The sequence below is a fragment of the Nerophis ophidion genome, linkage group LG07 (genome assembly GCF_033978795.1).
Source record: "Nerophis ophidion isolate RoL-2023_Sa linkage group LG07, RoL_Noph_v1.0, whole genome shotgun sequence".
NCBI lineage: Eukaryota > Metazoa > Chordata > Actinopteri > Syngnathiformes > Syngnathidae > Nerophis > Nerophis ophidion.
In genome coordinates this window covers 14,098,517-14,121,016 of record NC_084617.1, presented here as the reverse complement: position 1 = coordinate 14,121,016, position 22,500 = coordinate 14,098,517, and the positions used below count along the sequence as shown (strand labels likewise).

Here is a 22,500-nt window from a genome sequence, read left to right as displayed (position 1 = left end):
CTGATTGGTAGGATTGTTGCAACAGAAAGAGAAAAAATCCATTATCACTCAAATACGATACCGATAATCGCGTCTTGATTACTGGCTGATACAACCCGACACGATATCAGCACAAAATAGACATCATGTTATTACTTTGTAGCGTGGTATTAGTCAGACAGAGAATAATGGTAGTGATGACACACACTAACCTATGTATTATTAACATCTGGAAAGAGCTTATGCTTTCTTTAAGTTGAAGCGGAGTGGTTAGAAAAAAAATTCTGCAATACCTAAATATCACAATAATTCTTTAAGATCATGACGTAGTAGATAGATACATAGTACTTTATTGATTCCTTCAGGAAAATTAAAAGTAAGTGGAGTGATGCGGACACGTTTGTTACTAGATCCCATTTTAATGCGCCACTGACTTGGAGACTTTGTGTATGTATTTGATAACATTTTATATTTGTTTGTCTTTACAAATGTTGTGTTTTAGACTGCAAAATTGTTCAATGAAGGTCACTTGTTATTATGTATGTCGAGGTTGCGCTAATCCAATACTTGTTATTGAGCTTGTATTGGATCGATATCTGATATCAAAATCATATCAGGACATCCCTGAACTTTTTCTCACTACATTATGTCTTTTGGTTTTATTTTAACAGTACGCTCTGGGCCAAAAGAACTCAAGCTGCGGGCTGCATATGGGCCCCAGGGCCACACTTTCAATTGAATAGACTGCAAAGACAATATATTTAACGTTCAAACTGGTAAACTTAGTTATTTTTTGCAAACATTAGATCATTTGGAATTGAATGCCAGCAACATGTTTCAAAAAAGCTTGCACAAGTGGCAAAAAAGACTGAGAAAGTTGAGGAATGCCCGCCAAACACTTATTTGGAACATCCCACAGGTTAACAGGCTAGTTGGGAACAGGCGGGTGCCATGATTGGGTATAAAAGCAACTTCCATGAAATGCTCAGTCATTCACAAACAAGGATGGGGCGAGAGTCACCACTTTGTGAACAAATGCGTGAGTAAATCATCAAACAGTTTAAGAACGACAATTCTCAATGAGCTATTGCAAGGAATTTAGGGATTTGACCATCTACAGTCCGTAATATCATCAAAAGGTTAAGAGAATGTGGAGAAATCACTGCACGTGACCTTCGATCCCTAAGGTACTGCATCAAAAAGTGACATCAGTGTGTAAAGGATATCACCACATGGGCTCAGGAACACTTCAGAAAACCACTGTGAGTAACTACAGTTTGTCGCTACATCTGTAAGTGAAAGTTAAAATTCTACTAAGCCAAAGCCATTTATCAACAACACCCAGAAACGCCGCCGGGCCCGAGGTCATCTAAGATGGACTGATGCAATGTGAAAAAAGTGTTTTGTGGTCGAATTGTTTTCGGAAACTGTGGATGTCGTGTCCTGCGGACCAAAGAGGAAAAGAACCATCCGGATTGTTATAGGCGCTAAGTCCAAAAGCCAGAATCTGTGATGGTATGGGTAACTTACACATCTGTGAAGGCACTATTAAAGCTGAAAGGTGCATACAAGTTTTGGAGCAACATATGTTGCCATCCAAGCAACGTCTTTTTCACGGACGCCCCTGCTTATTTCAGCAAGACTGTTTTTATTTATGAATTACACAATATGCCAACTTCACTGGTTTTGGGTTTTGTATATTATAGAACCACTGGGCCTCTAGATGCAACTCGTTATGTGTGAGCTACATCCTCTTGAGAGCCAGTGTCCTCTGCAGTGGACGTTTGGGTTTGTAGTTATATATTTTGTAAGTGAAATAGACCAAAAAGACATGAGACACTTTCTCTCTGCCTGGTCAAATACGTATTTTCCCTTACTATAAAAGCATTAATTTGACCCTTGCGAAAATCCGGTGAACAAAGACGATTAAAAAAGACCATTAATGAGCAAATTAATCGTTAAATATAACATCATCGTGGCTATTTTACCATAAAGCAATAAGTCCCAACAGCCTTTTCTTCCTCCGCCATGCGTGATGCACTTTAAAAGGTTACAAGAACATCTAATGGGCCTCCAGCTTGATGGAGCCTCATTAATTGCCCCCACCCCCACCCCCACCAGCAGCCTTCCCCAGAGTGTTATTAGACTGTAAATACATTCTCACAGTAGATGGTGATATTGATCCTGGTGTGATGGTCACACAGGTTATTAAAAGCAAAGTATCATAAAGCCTGGATGGACGCTTTTAAAATACCGCAATACTTCATAACTAAGGTCCGGTCCGCCTGCGTCCAAAATCCGGCCCGCGGGATGTGCAAAGTTAAAATATCTGAATTTTTATTTTATCTTAGTATATTTATTCTTTTAAATCTGTTTTCTGTAATTAATTTCCTACCGCTTGTTACTCTTGGTGTCTCCTAGCCGCTCAGGCAAATCATATTGTTTAAAAATGTATTTTCCCATTGATAATGTGACATCATTGCGTTCAGTATATATATATATATATATATATATATATATATATATATATATATATATATATATATATATATATATATATATATATATATATATATATATATATATATATATAGTCAAGGTTACCGTGGTTTATCCGTTATACATTGCTCAATACCAGGGTAGAGCGGAATATACATTAGGTCAGCAAAAAACAAGGAGGCTATTTCCGTAACGACCTGGTGGCATTGTGATGCGGGTTAGTTCTCCCAAGGATGCAGTCGGCCTTTGAACACAACGTGAAGGTAAGAACCAATCATTTATTTAAACTATAAATCAGACTGAGACAAAACCAAAAAAGAGCTAGCATGGGAGCTAGAAAAACAAAAAGGCGCTTAGCATGGGAGCTAGCATAAACAAAAGGACCTAGCGTGGAAGCTAGCTGGAACACAGAAGTCGTTACTTGTTGCGTGAAACCAAATTACGAAGAAAGGCAGACTGACGGGAGAAGGTGGGCTTAAATAATGACAGTGATTACCAAAACGCAGGTGTGCAAACCGGAACAAGCGGCAGGTGAAGATAATACGTTACTATGGTGACAAAACTAACTCACAGGTGCACAAACAATAACAAAAGGAGTCCAAAACTAACAGAAAATACAAACAGACTCAAAAATCAGTCAATCAATCAATGTTTACTTATATAGCCCTAAATCACTAATGTCTCAAGGAGCTGCACAAACCACTACGACATCCTCGGTAGGCCCACATAAGGGCAAGGAAAACTCACACCCAGTGGGACATCGGTGACAATAATGACCCAGCGGGATGTCGGTGACAATGATGACTATGAGAACCTTGGAGAGGAGGTAAGCAATGGATGTCGAGCGGGTCTAACATGATACTGTGAAAGTTCAATCCACAATGGATCCAACACAGTCGCGAGAGTCCAGTCCAAAGCGGATCCAACACAGCAGCGAGAGCCCCGTTCACAGCGGAGCCAGCAGGAAACCATCCCAAGAGGGGGCGGATCAGCAGCGCAGAGATGTCCCCAGCCGATACACAGGCAAGCAGTACATGGCCACCGGATCGGACCGGACCCCCTCCACAAGGGAGAGTGGGACATAGGAGAAAAAGAAAAGAAACGGCAGATCAACTGGTCTAAAAAGGGAGTCTATTTAAAGGCTCAGAGTATACAAATGAGTTTTAAGGTGAGACTTAAATGCTTCTACCTAAATCATAATATGATCCGGGCAGCGGATCATAACAATTTCATCCCTACAGGCCTGTTTTGCAGGTTTCCCTGCTCTTCAGGGGATTTTATTATATATTTTATTATAAAATCCCCTGTCTCGCAGGTTTTCCTGCTCTTCAGAGGATTTTATTATATATTTTTTACCGCTTATCCCTTTCGGGGTCGCGGGGAGTGCTGGAGCCTACGTTATTATAAAATCATTCAATCAATCTAAGTTTATTTATATACCCTTTAATCACAAGTGTCTCAAAGGGCTGCACAAGCCACAACGACATCCTCGGCTCAGATCCCAAAGTATGGCTGAGCTACAAGAGGAGATAATCTTGTCCTTTTGATGTTCGTCTCAGAGCAATCATTCATTAAAAGGGTATGTCCCCATTCAATTGGCTCTTTTTTTTTTTTTTGTTAATAGAGTCACTGTCAGGTTCAAACACTGATCACATCTATTAAACTGACAAAGAAGCAAGGAATTAAACAGAGACAGAATTAAATTTGGCTCAAAGAGGAGAAACGCGTGGACCTGCACCCTTGTACAGTGTCCCATCCCGCTCTGACGAAAGATTGTACGCCTCCGCTGTTATTTGGACTTTCCCTGATTACATGGCAACAGCTGTTTCTAAAGGGACGGTTGTAAACAGCCGCTACTTTTGGTCACAAAACGGTACCTGCTTTCTCTCTGCTTTGTAGATCTCGGGTCAAGACAAAATCTTCCTGTGGTTTACAATACATCAAAGAAACAGACACCTTCATGTCACTTCCCATCCTACGCAGTGGAGTTTTTCAAACCTTTTGATTGATAAGATCAAAGACAGCTTTTGTCTGCTCGCCGCGAACTCATTGAAACAAAGTTTTGAGATAACTTAGATACAATTATTCTGACAGTCACCATGGTAACACAAATAAATGGGTTATCCTTTTATAGCACTTTTTACCGGGGCGGTATAGCTCGGTTGGTAGAGTGGCCGTGCCAGCAACTTGAGGGTTGCAGGTTCGATTCCCGCTTCCGCCATCCTAGTCACTGCCGTTGTGTCCTTGAGCAAGACACTTTACCCACCTGCTCCCAGTGCTTTAAATGTAACATAGATATTGGGTTTCACTATGTAAAGCGCTTTGAGTCACTTGAGAAAAGCGCTATTTAAATATAATTCACTTTTCTACCTTCAAAGATGGTACTCAAAGCGCTTTGACACATTTCCACATTCACCCATTCACACACTGATGGAGGCCGTAACCACGACCCATCAGGAGCAAGGGTGAAGTGTCTTGCTCAAGGACACAACGGACGTGACTAGGTTGGCAGAAGGTGGGGATCGAACCAGGAACCTTCAGGTTGCTGGCACGGCCACTCTTCCAACCGCACCACGCCGTTCCCATAAAAATTAAAGTACCGCCACAGAGGCGAGTGAGACCTTTCCGACGGTATAACATATGTGGGGGCTCGTTGGCCGCGGCGTCTCGTATTAATCGTAAGAAAAACGTGCCGAACTATAACAAAAAAAAGTTGAAGTATGAGGAATAATATAATGGGCTGCTTTTTAGGTGTATTCAGATCGTTCCACGGCTTGGTAAATAAAAAAGCCATTTCCCGCGCCGTACTTTGGACACCCCTGCTGTACCGTAAAAAGGCAATCAATCGGCAGGATTTTGTCCTTGGTTGTCATGGTGATGATAATTCACAGGGAGTGAATTTACAGGGGGAACGTGCAAAGGCTGTGATTTGGGTGAAAGGTCACCCAGGAGCCCTGATAGTGCGTTTCATGGCCTGCCTCCCACAATCCGCGCCTCATCTGTCTTTGAGTGCCGGCGCAGGGGTCGACTCCAACCCCCCCACCCAAGCTCTCTCCTCCGGTGCTGCTGCAGGAGGTGTGGGGGTAATAATCAAGGTGGGCGGGGTCACGTGGCGACAGATGGACCACTGCGCAGAAACGGTTAATACAATAAACGCGCCTCGAGTCTGCGAAGATGAGCGGACGAATGGAGGTGCTCACGCCATTACAAGGCGTCCCATCCAAGACCTTCCCCGGTGTGAAGGTCTCGCTATTTGGTCACCGTGGCAACATCCATCACACTTTTCTTTGGGAATCCCCGCCGCAATAAACGCTCGTTTTCTGCGGCAGCGGGGAGGAAAATGTCATCACGGCAGCTTCCTGCGGAGGCGATCGGCGCTTTTCATCACACTGAAAGATGCCAGGTGTGGGTCGCTGCCCCTGGTTAACTGCGCTGAATGATAGTGATGGGATGAAGAGGGGGGGGGGGGGGGGGTTTGCTGCTTATGGAAAATATATGACAGTAACACACCGGCCATATTATTAGGTACACCAACACCACAGCTGTGACATGTATCGGCATGACGGTCAGCCTTTTTAAATATTTAGCTCGCCTTGTCACAGGTGTCAAACTCAAGGCCTGGGGGCCAGGCCTGGACCGCCACGTCCTTTTTTTTTTTTTTAAATATGGCCCACAAAAGCAATACAGCACTTAAAGAAGAACTGCACTTTTTTTTTGTCTGTCATTCACAATCCTTATGTGAGACAAGAACACACAGGATTTTTTTTTAATGCATTCCAGTGTTTGCCCCAGAAAATTGTTTGTTAGTGAAGGTGGTGTCTCCCCAGGAGGAAGGGGTGCCGCCCGGGACCGGCGGACGGACGGGGAAGGCAATATACGATATGTATCTCGATATATAGTCCTAGTTGCCTGAGATACTGAGTATGTCATTATTTAGACTTAGTAAATATTGACTTACGAAGACAAATTAATGACTTACTGTAAGTAAGCAAAAGGGCATCTACTTCAACTGTATGATTTGCCTAAGAATCTAGACAGGACAAAAAACAACAAAAAAATACAATATATATATATTGGGGCGGTTTAGCTCGGTTGGTAGAGTGGTTCGATTCCCGCTTCTGCCAACCTAGTCACTGCCGTTGTGTCCTTGGGCAAGACACTTTACCCACCTGCTCCCAGTGCCACCCACACTGGTTTGAATGTAACTTAGATATTGGGTTTCACTATGTAAAGCGCTTTGAGTCACTTGAGGAAAAGCGCTATATAAATATAATTCACTTCACTTCACATGTATATATATATATATAATTTTTTTTTTATTACTATTATTTTTTGAAGAAAAAACATAGATACATTTATCTTTATTTATTTTTTATTAGTGTTATTTTTTGTAATAATTATATATATATATATATATATATATTTTTTTTATGACTTTAGTTTAGGCCAGGGGTGTCAAACTCAAATACAGAGCGGGCCAAAACTTAAAACCGAACAAAGCCGCGGGCCGAGGTTGAACATAGCTCGGTTGGTAGAGTGGCCGTGCCAGCAACTTGAGGGTTGCAGGTTCGATTCCCGCTTGTGACATCCTAGTCACTGCCGTTGTGTCCTTGGGCAAGACACTTTACCCACCTGCTCCCAGTGCCACCCACACTGGTTTAAATGGAACTTAGATATTGGGTGTCATGATGTAAAGCGCTTTGAGTCACTTGAGAAAAGCGCTATATAAATATAATTCACTTCACAATTCACAACCCTTTAATAGGGACCCAAACAAGTTTTGCATTGAATATTGACCAAGCAAGGCTTATATAACTTTATAGTGACAAATAATAATTAAAAAATATCAATGGCATATCAAATAAAGTAAAAACACAAATTTAATGCCTTTTTCGGCGGCGGGTTTGAGTTGGGGCGGGGTTTGGTGGTAGCGGGGGGTGTATATTGTAGCGTCCCGGAAGAGTTAGTGATCCAAGGGGTTCTATGTATTTGTCCGGTTGTGTTTATGTTGTGTTACGGTGCGGATGTTCTCCCGAAATGTGTTTGTCATTCTTTTTTGCTGTGGGTTCACAGTGTGGCGCATATTTGTAAAAGTGTTAACCTTGTTTATACGGCCACCCTCAGTGTGACCTGTATGGCTGTTGATCAAGTATGCCTTGCATACACTTGTGTGTGTGTATGAGCCGTATATATCATGTGAGTGGGCTGGCACGCTGTTTTTACGGAAGAAAAGCGGACGTGACGACATGTAGAGAACGCCAAAAGCAGTGCTTTTACTGCCCGCCCCAAATATTATTGTCCGGGTGGAAATCGGGAGAAATTCGGGAGGGTCACTGAACTTGGGGAGTCTCCCGGGAAAATTGGAAGGGTTGACGAGTATGAGTATTAGTGGTGAATGTGGTGTTACTGCGGCGGGCCAGCTCTAATGTTAATTTGATATTGCCTCAAGGGCCAAATGAAATTAAATGGCGGGCCAAATTGTTTGACACCTATGGTTTAGGCGGTGGCTCTTTGTTGTTAAGTAGGCCGCCTTAACAAAAAAATGCTGCGGGAAAACCTGCATTCTAGTTGGAGATGTCCGGTAATATCGGCCGATAAATGCTTTGAAATGTAATATCGGAAATTATCAGTATCGGTTTCAAAAAGTACAATTCATGACATTTTAAAACGCCGCTGTACAGAGTGGTACACGGACGTAGGGAGAAGTACAGAGCGCCAATAAACCTCTGCGGGCCGGCCGGCTTTTCACACAAACAAGTGAATGCAAGGCATAATTGGTCAACAGCCATACAGGTCACACTGAGGGTGGCCGTAGAAACAACTTTAACACTGTTACAAATATGCGCCACACTGTGAACCCACACCAAACAAGAATGACAAAACACATTTCGGGAGAAAATCTGCACCGTAACACAACATAAATACCCAGAACCCCTTGCAGCACTAACTTTCCAACTTCAACCCCACCTACCTCAACCTCTCCTCCTGCTCTCCCAAATTCCAAGCTGCTGTTTTGAGGCATGTTAAAAAAAAAATGCACTTTGTGACTTCAATAATAAATATGGCAGTGCCACGTTGGCATTTTTTTCCCATAACTTGAGTTGATTTGTTTTGGAAAACCTTGTTACATTGTTTAATGCATCCAGCGGGGCATCACAACAAAATTAGGCATAATAATAATGTGTTAATTCCACGACTGTATATATGTCACGTGGTGTTCTCCCGGAATGTAGGACGGACGGCTCCGGACGACAGCGTGAGGTAGGAGATGATAATTTGATCATAATAGTACCAAAAGACAGAAACAAACCAAGGAAAAACATCCCGATCGCACGGGAAGTTAAGATAACAGCTTAGCACAGGATCAAGATCAGGAATCATGAACAGGAATAAACCAACGTGAATAAATAGCTCTCTGATTAGTGCTCAACAGCAGGTGAACGTGCCGAGCACTAATCAGAGGCAGGTGACACCAATTAACACCCATGGTAACCAAAACAAACACCCAAAGTGCACAAAACAGGAACTAAGGGACTCCAAAACTAACAGAACATGACTGTCACGCCTATGGATCATGTTTTGTTTTGGTCATGTTCGGTTTTGTTTTTTGGACACTCAGTTCCTGTTTTGCACTTCCTGGTTTGTTTTCGTTACCATGCCAACTCCATCCATCCATCCATCCATCCATCTTCTTCCGCTTATCCGAGGTCGGGTCGCGGGGGCAACAGCCTAAGCAGGGAAACTCAGACTTCCCTCTCCCCAGCCACTTCGTCTAGCTCTTCCCGGGGGATCCCGAGGCGTTCCCAGGCCAGCCGGGAGACATAGTCTTCCCAACGTGTCCTGGGTCTTCCCCGTGGCCTCCTACCGGTTGGACGTGCCCTAAACACCTCCCTAGGGAGGCGTTCGGGTGGCATCCTGACCAGATGCCCGAACCACCTCATCTGGCTCCTCTCGATGTGAAGGAGCAGCGGCTTTACTTTGAGTTCCTCCCGGATGGCAGAGCTTCTCACCCTATCTCTAAGGGAGAGCCATGCCAACTCATTAGTTTTCATCTTGTCTTCATGTCACGCCCCTGTCTTCTTGTCTCACACCTGTTTGCACTTATCATGTTTATTATGTAAGCCACAGTTTCCAGGTAGTCGGGCTGGCAACTTACCCACATATCCCGGTACTCCTACATGCCATATCATGCTGTTCGTTTTGTCCACGCCACGTAAGGTTTGTTATTCATGCCACAGTGCAAGTGTTTTTGTTCATGTTTATAGTTTGTAGCCTTTGTACTAGTCTTTTGTTTTTTTTTTTGTTCTCCGCCATTGTGCGCGCCCTTTGTTTGCCTTTTGTTTAGTTTACTAGATTATTAAATAAAAATGTACTCACATTCACGTCTGGTTCGTGCCAATTTCCCTTCGCTTTGGAAAAACAAACATCTCCAAGTCATAGTCCAAGTCGTGACAATAACTAAACAAAACATGATCCGGATCACGAATCATGACAATATATCGGTTGATATCGGAATCGGTAATTAAGAGTTGGACAATATCTCTAATTCTAACGCCTATATAGGGGGTCAGCAACCCGTGGCTCTTTAGCGACGCCCTAGTGGCCCTTAAAAAAGGATTGAAAATGGAAAAAGGATGAGGGGAACATTTTTTGGTTTTGTTTTAGTATTTTTTTTGTTTGACAAACATGACATAAACCTTCCCAATTGTTAGAAAGCCCACTGTTTAATATGTTTGTGTCTATGCATCACTAATGACAGTATTTGGTGAACATCGCTTTGTCCTACTAATTTCGGCGGTTCTTGAACTCACCATAGTGTGGTCTGTGACACAAGAGTTTGTTTACATGTAAAATCTTCCACTCCTGCTCTGTTTCATTTTGTCCACCAAAAGTTTCATGCTTTGCGTGAATGCACAAAGGTACGCTCTGTTTATGTTATTGACTTGTAGGAGTGAGCCACGTAAACAAGACCGCCCACAAAACGACGCGTCCGGAAGCGACTTTCAGAAAGGAAGAGGTGCTTTAAGACATGGCTAGCTAGCTGGAGGCTAACGTCCATCCGCGTTGTAGCTACTTCTACATCACTAATCCTGGTCTCCATGGCAACAAATAAAGTATGTTTCTTACAAATATCATCCCTGCAGGACGAGGAATAGCTAAACATGCTTCACTACACACCGTAGCTCACCGGTGTCAAAATGTAAACAAACGCCATTGGTGGATCTACACCTAACATCCACTGTAATGATACCAAGTACAGGCACGTATCTAGTCGAGACTACTAAGATTACGTCTATTTTTTTGCATCACAACATCTTTTGTTTTTTTAAAATGTGTATAATGTTTATAAACTCAGGAAATATGTCCCTGGACACATGAGGACTTTGAATATGACCGATGTATGATCCTGTAACGACTTGGTATCGGATTGATACCCAAATTTGTGGTATCATCCAAAACTAATGTAAAGTATCAAACAACAGAAGAATAAATGATTATTACATTTTAGAAGTGTAGATGGAACATGTTAAAAGAGAAAGTAAGCATATATTAACAGGAAATTAACAAGTAGATTAAAAATTCATTTTCTACCACTTGTCCTTAAAAATGTTGACAAAATAATAGAATGATAAATGACACAATATGTTACTGCATATGTCAGCAGACTAAATTAGGATTCTTTGTTTGTTTACTTACTACTAAAATAAAAGTTGTCTTGTATGTTCACTATTTTTTAAGGACAAAATTGCAATGAGAAACATATGCTATAGAATAGAATAGAATAGAAATTACTTTATTGATCCCCAGGGGAATTTCAGCACCACAGTTTGCTCACAATAAACAATAAGCACCTACGTATTTTTTTTTACATGTAAATAATATAAATACATTCTATTATACAGCATTATTCACATGTGAATAATATAAATCCAATTTAAAGGCCTACTCCAATTAGATTTTCTTGTTTAAACGGGGATAGCAGGTCCATTCTATGTGTCATACTTGATCATTTTGCGATATTGCCATATTTTTGCTGAAAGGATTTAGTAGAGAACATCGGCGATAAAGTTCGCAACTTTTGGTCGCTAATAAAAAAGCCTTGCCTGTACCGGAAGTAGAAGACGATGTGCGCGTGACATCGCTGGTTGTGGAGCTCCTCACAGTCTCACATTGTTTACAATCATGGCCACCAGCAGCGAGAGCGATTCGGACCGAGAAAGCGACGATTTCCCCGTTAGTTTGAGCGAGGATGAAAGATTTGTGGATGAGGAAAGTTAGAGTGAAGGACTAGAAGGAAAAAAAAAAAAAGTTGAGGGCAGTGGGAGTAATTCAGATCTCCCGTTCAAAGGCAAAACCTAGTAACTCACTTCTAGCTGATTTTGAGGAAACAAAGGAAAACCAATCTATCTTGATGCTGTCTTACAAAGATTTGCAAAGTCATCAAACGTATAGATGTTTTTTTGAGCTTTCATTTTCTTGCCGATTGAGCCATGGATTGAATCTGCTCTCATGAACGTTTGCCCTTTCTCCAGATATTTTATCACAATCTCGGGTGGGCCCCATTCTGCGTTTGCACATTGGGCAAGAGCCGTGTACAGCGTCCAGTTTTTATTTTGACCTCCACAGTTATCTGCCCAAAAGAGTATGCAAGGGGAAGACTCAAGAACAATACATTTAATGAAGGTGCTTGCAACGTCCTGGGCCAATCTTCCAAATATCCCCTCGTGCCATAATATCACATAATCAGGTTGACCGTCGGCCCCCATTCGTGCAAATGTCTCATTAAAGACAATAAGGCGACTGACAAAGAAGCTCCGATTGGTCCCTTGAGATACTAGGTTTTTCTGTTGTATCTACGCGGTTATGTGGTAGTTGCTAGGTCCTGCCATGCGCGCAACAGCTTACTTACGGAACAAATTACAATATCGCATACACTAATGTAAAGCATATCACCTCGGAACTCCAAAATTATTATCAGCTCAGTTTTGACCAAAATTGAGTTAGCGGGTTTTGCCTTTGGACGGGAGAGATGTTATTAGACACATTTACTAGGATAATTCTAGAAAATCCCTTATCTGCTTATTGTGTTACTAGTGTTTTAGTGAGATTATATAGTCATACCTGAAAGTCGGAAGGGTGTGGCCACAGGTGTGGTGACCGCCAGTGTCTCTGAGGGAAGCCACGGAGGAGGCAAGAGAGTGGCAGCTGCCTCTTTGACAGCTTCAGGAGGAACGACACGAGCTCCGCTCATGTCTACGGTAAGAGCCGACTTATTACCACAATTTTCTCACCGAAACCTGCCGGTTGACATGTGGTAGAGAACCATGTTCGCTTGACCGCTCTGTTCCATATTAAAGCTTCACCGTCATCTTTAAGGGAATGTAAACAAAGAAACACCGGCTGTGTTTGTGTTGCAATCCACCGCTTTCCACCAACATCTTTCTTCTTTGACGTCTCCATTATTAATTGAACAAATTGCAAAAGATTCAGCAACACAGATGTCCAGAATACTGTGTAATTCCAGACGACTTTTAGCCGTGATCGGTGCTGGAAGAACATTACCGCTACAACCCGTGATGCCATAATTCCGCAACGTTTTCAACAGGATACTTCGCAGGAAATTTAAAATTGCAATTTAGTAAACTAAAAAGGCCGTATTGGCATGTGTTGCAATGTTAATATTTCATCATTGATATATAAACTATCAGACTGTGTGGTCGGTAGTAGTGGGTTTCAGTAGGCCTTTAATGTACCATAATACTTTTTTTTTTTTTTTTTTAAATGAAGCCAATAATGACATTTTTGTGGTCCCCTTTTTATAGAAAAGTACCAAAATACTTTTGGTACCGATACCAAAATATTGGTATCGGGACACAAACACCGAGCACCCAATGACGCCTTTGGTAACCACTACAATTTTTCGTGTAAAAATTCATCATGTTGCAAGGCGAAAAAACACAAAAAATAACTTTTACAAAAACCGAGACGACTCTTAGCAACACTAAATGGTCCCTAGTGTGTGAATGTGAGTTTGAATGTTGTCTGTCTATCTGTGTTGGCCCTGCGAGGAGTAAGCGACTTGTCCGGGGTGTACCCCGCCTTCCGCCTGATTGTAGCTGAGATAGTCACCAGCGTCTCCCGCGACGCCAAAGGGAATAAGCGGTAGAAAATGGATGGATGGATGTGGACCCTTCGCGTGGACAGGGGGGCTTCAATTAAGAAGCGCGTGCTAATATTTTTTCCTCAACGTTATTTTTCACCAATGACAATCAAGCCAATTATAATGCTTTTAAAACAGGCAGCTGTGTGGGCTGCTTTAAGGTCCTTCCACCCTCATTGGGGTCCTTCAAGCATTAATGCCAAATGTCTTCCGGGGGGGAGGTTTTTGTAGGGGGAAGAAATTTGGCGTGACCGCGTCAACACACCCCTCCGACTATCAGGTACTGTTAAACTCACTAAAACACTAGCAACACAATAGAAAGATATGGGATTTCCCAGAACTATCCTAGTAAATGTGTCCAAAAACATCGGAATACATCCCAATACAATCGCGATTTTTTTTTTTTTTTTTAGTCCGTCGCTATCAATATCCTCAAACACGAATCTTTCATTAATGGGGAAATTGCCTCACATATTCTGTGAATATGTGAGGAGCCCCCACACTTGTGACGTCATCGTCTGCAACTTCCGGTAGAGGCAGGGCTTTTCTTTTAACAACGAAAGTTGCAAACTTTATCGTGGATGTTTTCTACTAAATCCTTTCAGCAAAAATATGGCAATATCGCAAAATGATCAAGTATGACACATAAAATGGACCTGCTATCCCCGTTGAAACAAGAAAATCTCATTTCAGTAGGCCTTTAAAGGCCTACTGAAACCCACTACTACCGACCACACAGTCTGATAGTTTATATATCAATGATGAAATATTAACATTGCAACACATGCCAATACGGCCTTTTTAGTTTACTAAATTGCAATTTTAAATTTCCCGGGAGTTTCGTCTTGAAAACGTTGTGTAATGATGACGTGTACGCAAGACGTCACGGGCTGTTAGGAAATATGAGCACTGCACACACACACAGCTAAAAGTCGTCTGCTTTAACGGCATAATTACACAGTATTTTGGACATCTGTGTTGCTGAATCTTTTGCAATTTGTTCAATTAATATTGGAGAAGTCAAAGTAGAAAGATGGAGATGGGAAGCTTTAGCCTTTAGCCACACAAACACACGGTGATTCCTTGTTTAAAATTCCTGGAGGTGAAACTTTACTATGGATCAGAGCGCGGTCAAGCGAACATGGATCATGACCGAATGTCAACCAGCAGGTTTCGGTGAGAAAATTGTGGTAAAAAGTCGCTTCTTACCGGAGAAAAGCTGAGCGTGTGCCGTCCATAGCTGCCCTCGACTCCCCTAAGACATTAGCGTCAACACACCCCTCCGACTATCAGGTACTGTTAAACTCACTAAAACACTAGCAACACAACAGAAAGATAAGGGATTTCCTAGAATTATCCTAGTAAATGTGTCTAAAAACATCGGAATCCGATTTTTTTTTTTCTAGTCCGTCGCTATCAATATCCTCAAACACGAATCTTTCATCCTCGCTCAAATTAATGGGGAAATTGTCGCTTTCTCGGTCCGAATCACTGTTTTTGTTAAAGGCTCCCATTAAAATCAATGTGAATATGTGAGGAGCCCCCACACTTGTGACATCATCGTCTGCGACTTCCGGTAGAGGCAGGGCTTTTCTTTTAACACCGAAAGTTGCAAATCTCATCGTGGATGTTCTCTACTAAATCCTTTCAGCAAAAATATCGCAAAATGATCAAGTATGACACACAGAATGGACCTGCTATCCCCGTTTAAATAAGAAAATCTAATTTCAGTAGGCCTTTAATGGCAACTTTGACCCTCGCCCCAGTGGGGACGCGGGGAGCATGCGCGCTGCGGTGCCGCGCGGCGCGTGCACGACACCCCTTCAAGGGATGACGGGTTCGGCACCAAAATGGACTTTTTTCGGGTCACGTCGAAACAATTTTTTTTTTTTTTTAAACAGAAAAGGGGTTGTTTCTTACCGCTGTGCGAGCCTGTGAAGATGCTGGGTTCGAGAAGCCGAGGAGGAAGAAGACGGAGAGCAGGAGGAGGTTCGGACTTTCGCTCGGTCCAAACTTGGAAGATCCGCGGGACTTGTCTCGGCGAGGGTGTGTGCGTGTTACTGCGGGGCTCTCCACGCCACTCTCCTGCTGTCCACAGCGGTGGTCACTACGGGGTCTGCCGCGTAAAAGCGCTGCCAGAACCGGGCCCCCTCCGTGGTACCGGATGAGGATGAGGATGATGAAGAGGATGGCAGCGGTGGGGTCATTTTGGCTCGGACCGAACAACCGCCTCGTCCTTCCGCGTCATCCACGCGAGCTCCACCGAAAAGGGGCTCACACGTGCCGCCTGACTCTGGTATTGTCTCCCCCTCCTCGGCTCATCCCTCCTCCGGTGTGGGAGCGCCGCCGAGTCGCCGATCTGTTGCTCACCGGGAAGCAGGGCGCATAACTCGGGTGGGGTGGAGGTTCTTCCTCGCCTCCTCGGTTCTTTTTTTTTTTTTTTTTTTTTCTGGATGTGGATCTCCTCCCTTTCGCTAGCGTTGTCGAACCGGGGCTCCGCTTGAGTGACAGCTCGGGGCTCGAGCAGGCGCGTCTCCGCAGCGAGCAGGCGCGTGCGCGTCGGTGACCGTGCGCGCTCCCGATGGGTCAGCATCTGCTTGATAGAAGAGAATTATATTAATTATTTTTTATATACATATATTTTGACGACTAATCATAAAAATACTGCATTTCATTCTATTTAGTGTTCTGTATCATTTATAAATAAATTATTTATTTGTTATTGTCAGTGCTGTCGAAAAATTATAATTTTTAATCTTTTTTTTAAATTAATAGTTATTAGTGATTGCCTGGAACCCTGCAGATGCCACCACAATGTATATGTTTTTTTTTGTTGTTTTTTTGTAGCTGTATGTAGAAATGGCTGGTACCATCAACTCTGTTCTTTTAATGTCTTTAATGTCCTTCGTGTTCTTTGATGTTTCCCTATTTGAATATATGCTTATGTGTGCTATGGCTATGATTTTTTTCTCCCTTGGCCTCAGTCTGGACCCCCTCTCCAGGGGCCCGGACTTAGACTAATTTCTTTTCTCTCCCTCTTATTATCAGTGCTGTCGAAAGATTTTTAAATCCTTTTTTTGTTTGCTTTTTTTGTAGCTGTATGTAGAAATGGCTGGTACCATCAACTCTGCTCTTTTAATGTCTTTAATGTCCTTCGTGTTCTTTGATGTTTCCCTCTTTAAACATATGCTTGTGTGCTATGGCTATGGTGTTTTTCCCCTTGGCCTCAGTCTGGACCCCCTCTCCAGGGGCCCAGATTTTTTTCTCTCTCTCTTGTAGTATCAGTGCTGTCGAAAGATTTTTAATCTTTTTTTTTTTTTTTTTGTAGCTGTATGTAGAAATGGTTGGTTGCATCAGCCCTGCTCTTTTAATGTCTTTAATGTCCTTCATGTTCTTTGATGTTTCCCTCTTTAAACATATGCTTATGTGTGCTATGGCTATGGTGTTTTTTTTCCCTTTGCCTCAGTCTGGACCCTGGGTACCATCAACTCTGCTCTTTTAATGTCTTTAATGTCCTTCATGTTCTTTGATGTTTCCCTCTTTAAATATATGCTTATGTGTGCTATAGCTATGATTTTTTCCCCCTTGGCCTCAGTCTGGACCCCCTCTCCAGGACCCAGACTTAGACTGATTTTTTTCTCTCTCTGTTATCATTGCTGTCGAAAGATTATAATTTTACATTTTTTTAATTATCAATAGTGATTGCCTGGAACCCCGCAGAGGCCACCACAGTGTATATGTTTATTTTATTTTTTTTGTAGCTGTATGTAGAAATATCTGTTTGCATCAGCTCTGCTCTTTCAATATCTTTAATGTCCTTTGTTTTCTTCGATGTTTCCCTCTTTAAACATATGCTTTTGTGTGCTGTGGCTATGATGGTTTTTTCCCATTGGCCTCAGTTTGGACCCCCTCTCCAGGGGCCCAGGCTTAGACTGAAAAATGTTTTCTCTCTCTGGGATTATGCTGAAAAAATTAATTTCCCCTTGGGATTAATAAAGTATTTCTGATTTTGATTATTAAGACTGTCGAAAGATTATTTTTAATCCGATTAATGACACTTCTTTTTTTTTTAATCAATAGTGATTAATGATGGCGTGGTACACTGAAGATGCCACCATAATGTATATGTTTTTTGTTTTGTTTTGCTTTATTAATTTTTTTGTAAAAATATATTTCAAAAAATTGTAGCTGTATGTATTTAACTTGTAATCTTTTTTTTTTATTAACAGTGATTAGTGATGGCATGGAACACCGCAGAGGCCACCACAGTGCATATGTTTTTTGTTTGTTTGTTTTATTAATTTTATTGTAATTTTTGTTAAAAAATATTTTTTGTAGCTGTATGTATTTATGTATGTAATTTTTTATCTTTTTTTTTTTTTAATCAATAGTGATTAGTGACGGCGTGGAACACCACAGAGGCCACCACAGTGTATATATTGTTTTGGTTTTGTTTTATAAATGTTTTTGTAATTTTTGTTAAAATTTATAAACATTTTTGAAGCTGTATGCATTTACTATGTAATTAATTTTTAATCTTTTTTTAATGAATAGTGATTAGTGATGGCGTGGAATAATAATGTCCTTCATGTTCTTTGATGTTTCCCTCTTTAAACATATTCTTGTGTGTGCTATGGCTATGATGTTTTTTTCCCCTTGGCCTCAATTTAGACCCCCTCTCCAGGGGCCCAGGCTTAGACTGAAAATGTTTTTCTCACTCTGGGATTGTGCTGAAAATCTTAATTTCCCCTCGGGATTAATAAAGTATTTCTGATTCTGTTTATTAATGCTGTCGAAAGATTAATATTTTTAATCAGAGTAATCACTTTTTTTGTCCATTAATAGTGATTATCACAGTGGATATGTTTTTTTTATAAATTTTTTTTGGAATAAAACAATTTTTTTTGTAGCTGTATGTATTTATTTGCATTTAATTTTTAATAATTTTTTTTTAAATTAACAGTGATTAATGATGGCGTGTAACACTGCAGAGGCCAACACAGTGTATATGATGTTTTTGTTTTGTTTTATTAAATCGTTTTGTAATTTTTGTAATAATTTTTTTTTTTTTTTTTAATTAAGCTGTATGTATTTATTACGTATTTATTTTTCAATCTTTTTTTTTAATTAATAGTGATAAGTGATGGCGTGGAATAATAATGTCCATGTTATTTGATGTTTCCCTATTACACACATGCTTATGTGTGCTATGGCTATGAGGTTTTATTTTCCCTTGGCCTCAGTCTGGGCCCCCTCTCCCAGGGCCCCGGCTTACACTGAATATTTGTTTCTCTCTCTCTGTGATTGCGCTGAAAATCTTAACTTCCCCTCGGGTATTAATGAAATATTTTTGATTCTGATTATTAGTTGTGTTGAAAGATTATTATTTTTTAATCACATAAATCACACTTTTTTTCCCCCAGAGTCAATTATTGGTTTATAGACATCAAAATGACCTAAAAAAAATGCCCCAATTTTTTTGACACAAATGTAATTTGATTGTCATATCATACACAAACCTCTTTAAATGTAAAAAAAAATGTATTCGCTCAAAAGTCGGTAAAAAAATAAATGTAAAAGTCCTGTCGTCTTTCAGGTAAGCAATTGAGCTTAAAATATATTAGTGTAAAAAGCCATTTCAAAAAATAATAATAAATTGCATGATTAATCTGCAACTATACAGTATTAATGCAATATATTTGTGTGAATAATCACTTAATTTAACTGTATTTTTGACAGCCTTAGTTATTATTTTTGCACTTCGCTTGAGTGTCCAGTTTAATGTCTGTCGTAAAAATTTTTAAAACAGTATGCAAAAGTATAAGATATATAGTAAATAGTGCAACATGTTCTATTTTTTGTATATAAGCCGTGCCTTGACTTTACTGTATTGTTTTATGTCCTGTCCAGGCGAGACAATAACAACAACATAACATTGCTGAAGTAAATATTAATAACACAGAAATGACAATGAATATTATTGCACTACGAATGGAGCAATACAAATACCAACAGAAATAAAACTATTGATAATGAAAAATAACAATAATAATTACCTCTATTGACATTATAATTGCTTCACATGCAACAATACAAAAATGTAATGGATATGTCAGGAAGTGTTGGTGACGAACCCCAGGATGCAGAGACGGCAGGCTTGATGCAGGAAAACATGACTTCTAATGTCAAAAATAAAATTCAGGAAAACAGGACTCAGGAACTAGGAAACAGCTCACAATACTCCAGCACTGACTGGAGGGCAAGGCAGGTATAAATACTAGCCAGCTGATTGACAACAGGTGGGGCCAGGCTGCCAATCAGCAGCAGGTGAGGAGAAACAGCGCTCAGGGAGAAAAACAGGAAACCGAAACAAAATAAAAGCGCTGACAGGAAATAAAGCCAACAGAGATAAAACTAAAACATAACCGACCTGTCAGTGACAAGCCTGACAGTAGCACCTCTTCCAGGCGTTTCTAGAAAAACAAAAAAGTCCAAAGTCACGGGAGGGTGGAGGGAGAGACGAGGGAGACGATGTTGTCGGCGTGGGCGGAGCCGGAGACGACGAAGACAATGTCGTCGGCGTGGGCGGAGCCAGAGACGAGAAAGACGGTGTTGTCGGCCTGGGCGGAGTCAAAGACGAGGAAGACGATGTCGTCGGCGTGGGCGGAGTCAGAGACGAGGAAGATGATGTCGTCGGCCTGGGCGGAGTCAGAGATGATAAAGACGACGTCGTTTGCCTGGGCGGGGCCAGAGACAACGAATACAATGTTGTCGGTCTGGGCGGAGCCGGAGACGAGGAAGACGATGTCGTCGGCGTGGGCGGAGTCAGAGACGAGAAAGACGATGTCGTTTGCCTGGGCGGGGCCAGAGACAACGAATACAATGTTGTCGGTCTGGCCGGAGCTAGAGACGAGGAAGATGATGTCGTCGGCCTGGGCGGAGCCAGAGACGAGAAAGACGATGTATTAGTGTTCCTAAAAAATAGACATACCGGGCCCCAGACACATTTGTTTCTCTAAATGTGAAGTGAAGTGTCATATTTTGTATATATTCAGTGTTTTATCGTTCATAGAAAAATGTAAAATTCCATAACGTTTTTAGCATTCAATCCGACATTATTGTAAGGTTTCGTATTAGTGTTCCTAAAAATAAACACATTGGCCCCCAGACACATTTGTTTCTCTAAATGTGAAGTGAAAAGTCATTTTTTGTAAATATTCAGTGTTTTATCGTTCATAGAAAAATTTAAAATTCCATTACGTTTTTTTTAAGGTCTGTCATAACGTTTTGGGCATTCAATCCGACATTATTGCGAGGTTTTGTATTAGTCTTCCTAAAAATAGATATACCGGCCCCCGAGACATTTTTTTCTCTAAATGTGAAGTGAAGTGTCATATTTTATAAACAGTCAGTGTTTTATCGTTCATAGAAAATTTTTTTAATTCCATAATGTTTTTAGCATTCAATCCGACATTATTGCGAGGTTTCATATTAGTGTTCCTAAAAAATAGACATACCGGCCCCAGACACATTTGTTTCTCTAAATATGATGTGTCACATTTTGTAAATAGTCAGTGTTTTATCGTTCATAGAAAAAATGCAAAATACAATTATGTTTTTTTTTTTCAGGTCTGTCATAACGTTTTTGGCATTTAATCCGACATTATTGTGAGGTTTTGTATTAGTATTCCTAAAAATAGACATACCGGCCCCTGAGACATTTTTTTTCTCTAAATGTGAAGTGTCGTATTTTCTAAATAGTCAGTGTTTTATCATTCGTAGAAAAATAAAAATTTCCATAACGTTTTTAGCATTCAATCGGACATTATTGTGAGGTTTTGTATTAGTGTTCCTAAAAATAGACATACCGGGCCCCAGACACATTTGTTTCTCTAAATGTGAAGTAAAAAGTCGTATTTTGTAAATATTCAGTGTTTTATTGTTCATAGAAAAATGTAAAATTCCATAACGTTTTTGGCATTTAATCCGACATTATTGTGAGGTTTTGTATAAGTATTCCTAAAAATAGACATATCGGCCCACAGCCACATTTGTTTCTCTAAATGAGAAGTGAAGTGAATTATATAGCACTTTTCTCTAGTGACTCAAAGCACTTTACATAGTGAAACCCAATATCTAAGTTACATTTAAACCAGTGTGGGTGACACTGGGAACAGGCGGGTAAAGTGTCTTGCCCAAGGACACAACGGCAGTGACTTGAAAGGCAGAAGCGAGGATTGAACCTAGACCCCTCAAGTTGCTGGCAAAACCACTCTATCAACCGAGCTATACTCGGAGTCAAAATAATTGCCCAGGCCTGCCTCAGATTGTAGTGTGCCTAATGAAGTGACCTTAAAAAAAGGGTCATGTGACGGCAGCAAAGAAGAGAGAAGTGTGACTGAGTCCCAGACCCACACGGGCGGGGGGGCAGGTGGGCGTGGCGACAAGGCCTCGCCACAGGACGGGATCAAGGACAGGTAAGCGCGGCGTGATGGATTCATGGTGGAGGGAAAGGCTGAGTAATGAGGTGGCGAGAGCAGATGGATAAAAAAACGTAAAGGTTTGTCTTGGCCCTTGCTAATAAACCTTCCACATGGGAGAAAAAAAAGAAAGAAAAAAAAAAACTCTCTTTCAGTCTATATTTAGCGTGAGGACCACAGATTGTAACAAGTGCTCGGGGCCCTCGCATTCAGACCGGCTGCCATCCGTCTCATGGCTCGGGGCCGGGAACAGTGCCGGCTCACGCCAGAGCGCTGGAGGAGTGATGGAGGTCACGTCAGCTGAAGTCAGCCTTTCCTGTTGGCGGGGGGAGGAGGAGGGGAAGGTGGTGTGGGGGGGGGGGGGGGGGCGGCGGAGGACTG

The 22,500-nt window shown here is 41.4% G+C and overlaps 1 protein-coding gene across 1 annotated transcript in view; it reads right to left on the bottom strand.

The window, feature by feature from the left end:
* The window catches only part of gjc1 (gap junction protein gamma 1), a 168,731-nt gene extending 147,984 nt beyond the window's left edge, over positions 1-20,747 (bottom strand). Inside the window, exons 1-2 of the mRNA XM_061905392.1 lie at positions 19,774-20,747; positions 15,560-16,232 (exon numbers count right to left, since the gene is read on the bottom strand). The gene's annotated coding sequence lies outside the window, so the exon portion shown is untranslated. The remainder of the gene's footprint in view (positions 1-15,559; positions 16,233-19,773) is intronic.
* Between the last annotated feature and the right edge of the window lie 1,753 nt (positions 20,748-22,500).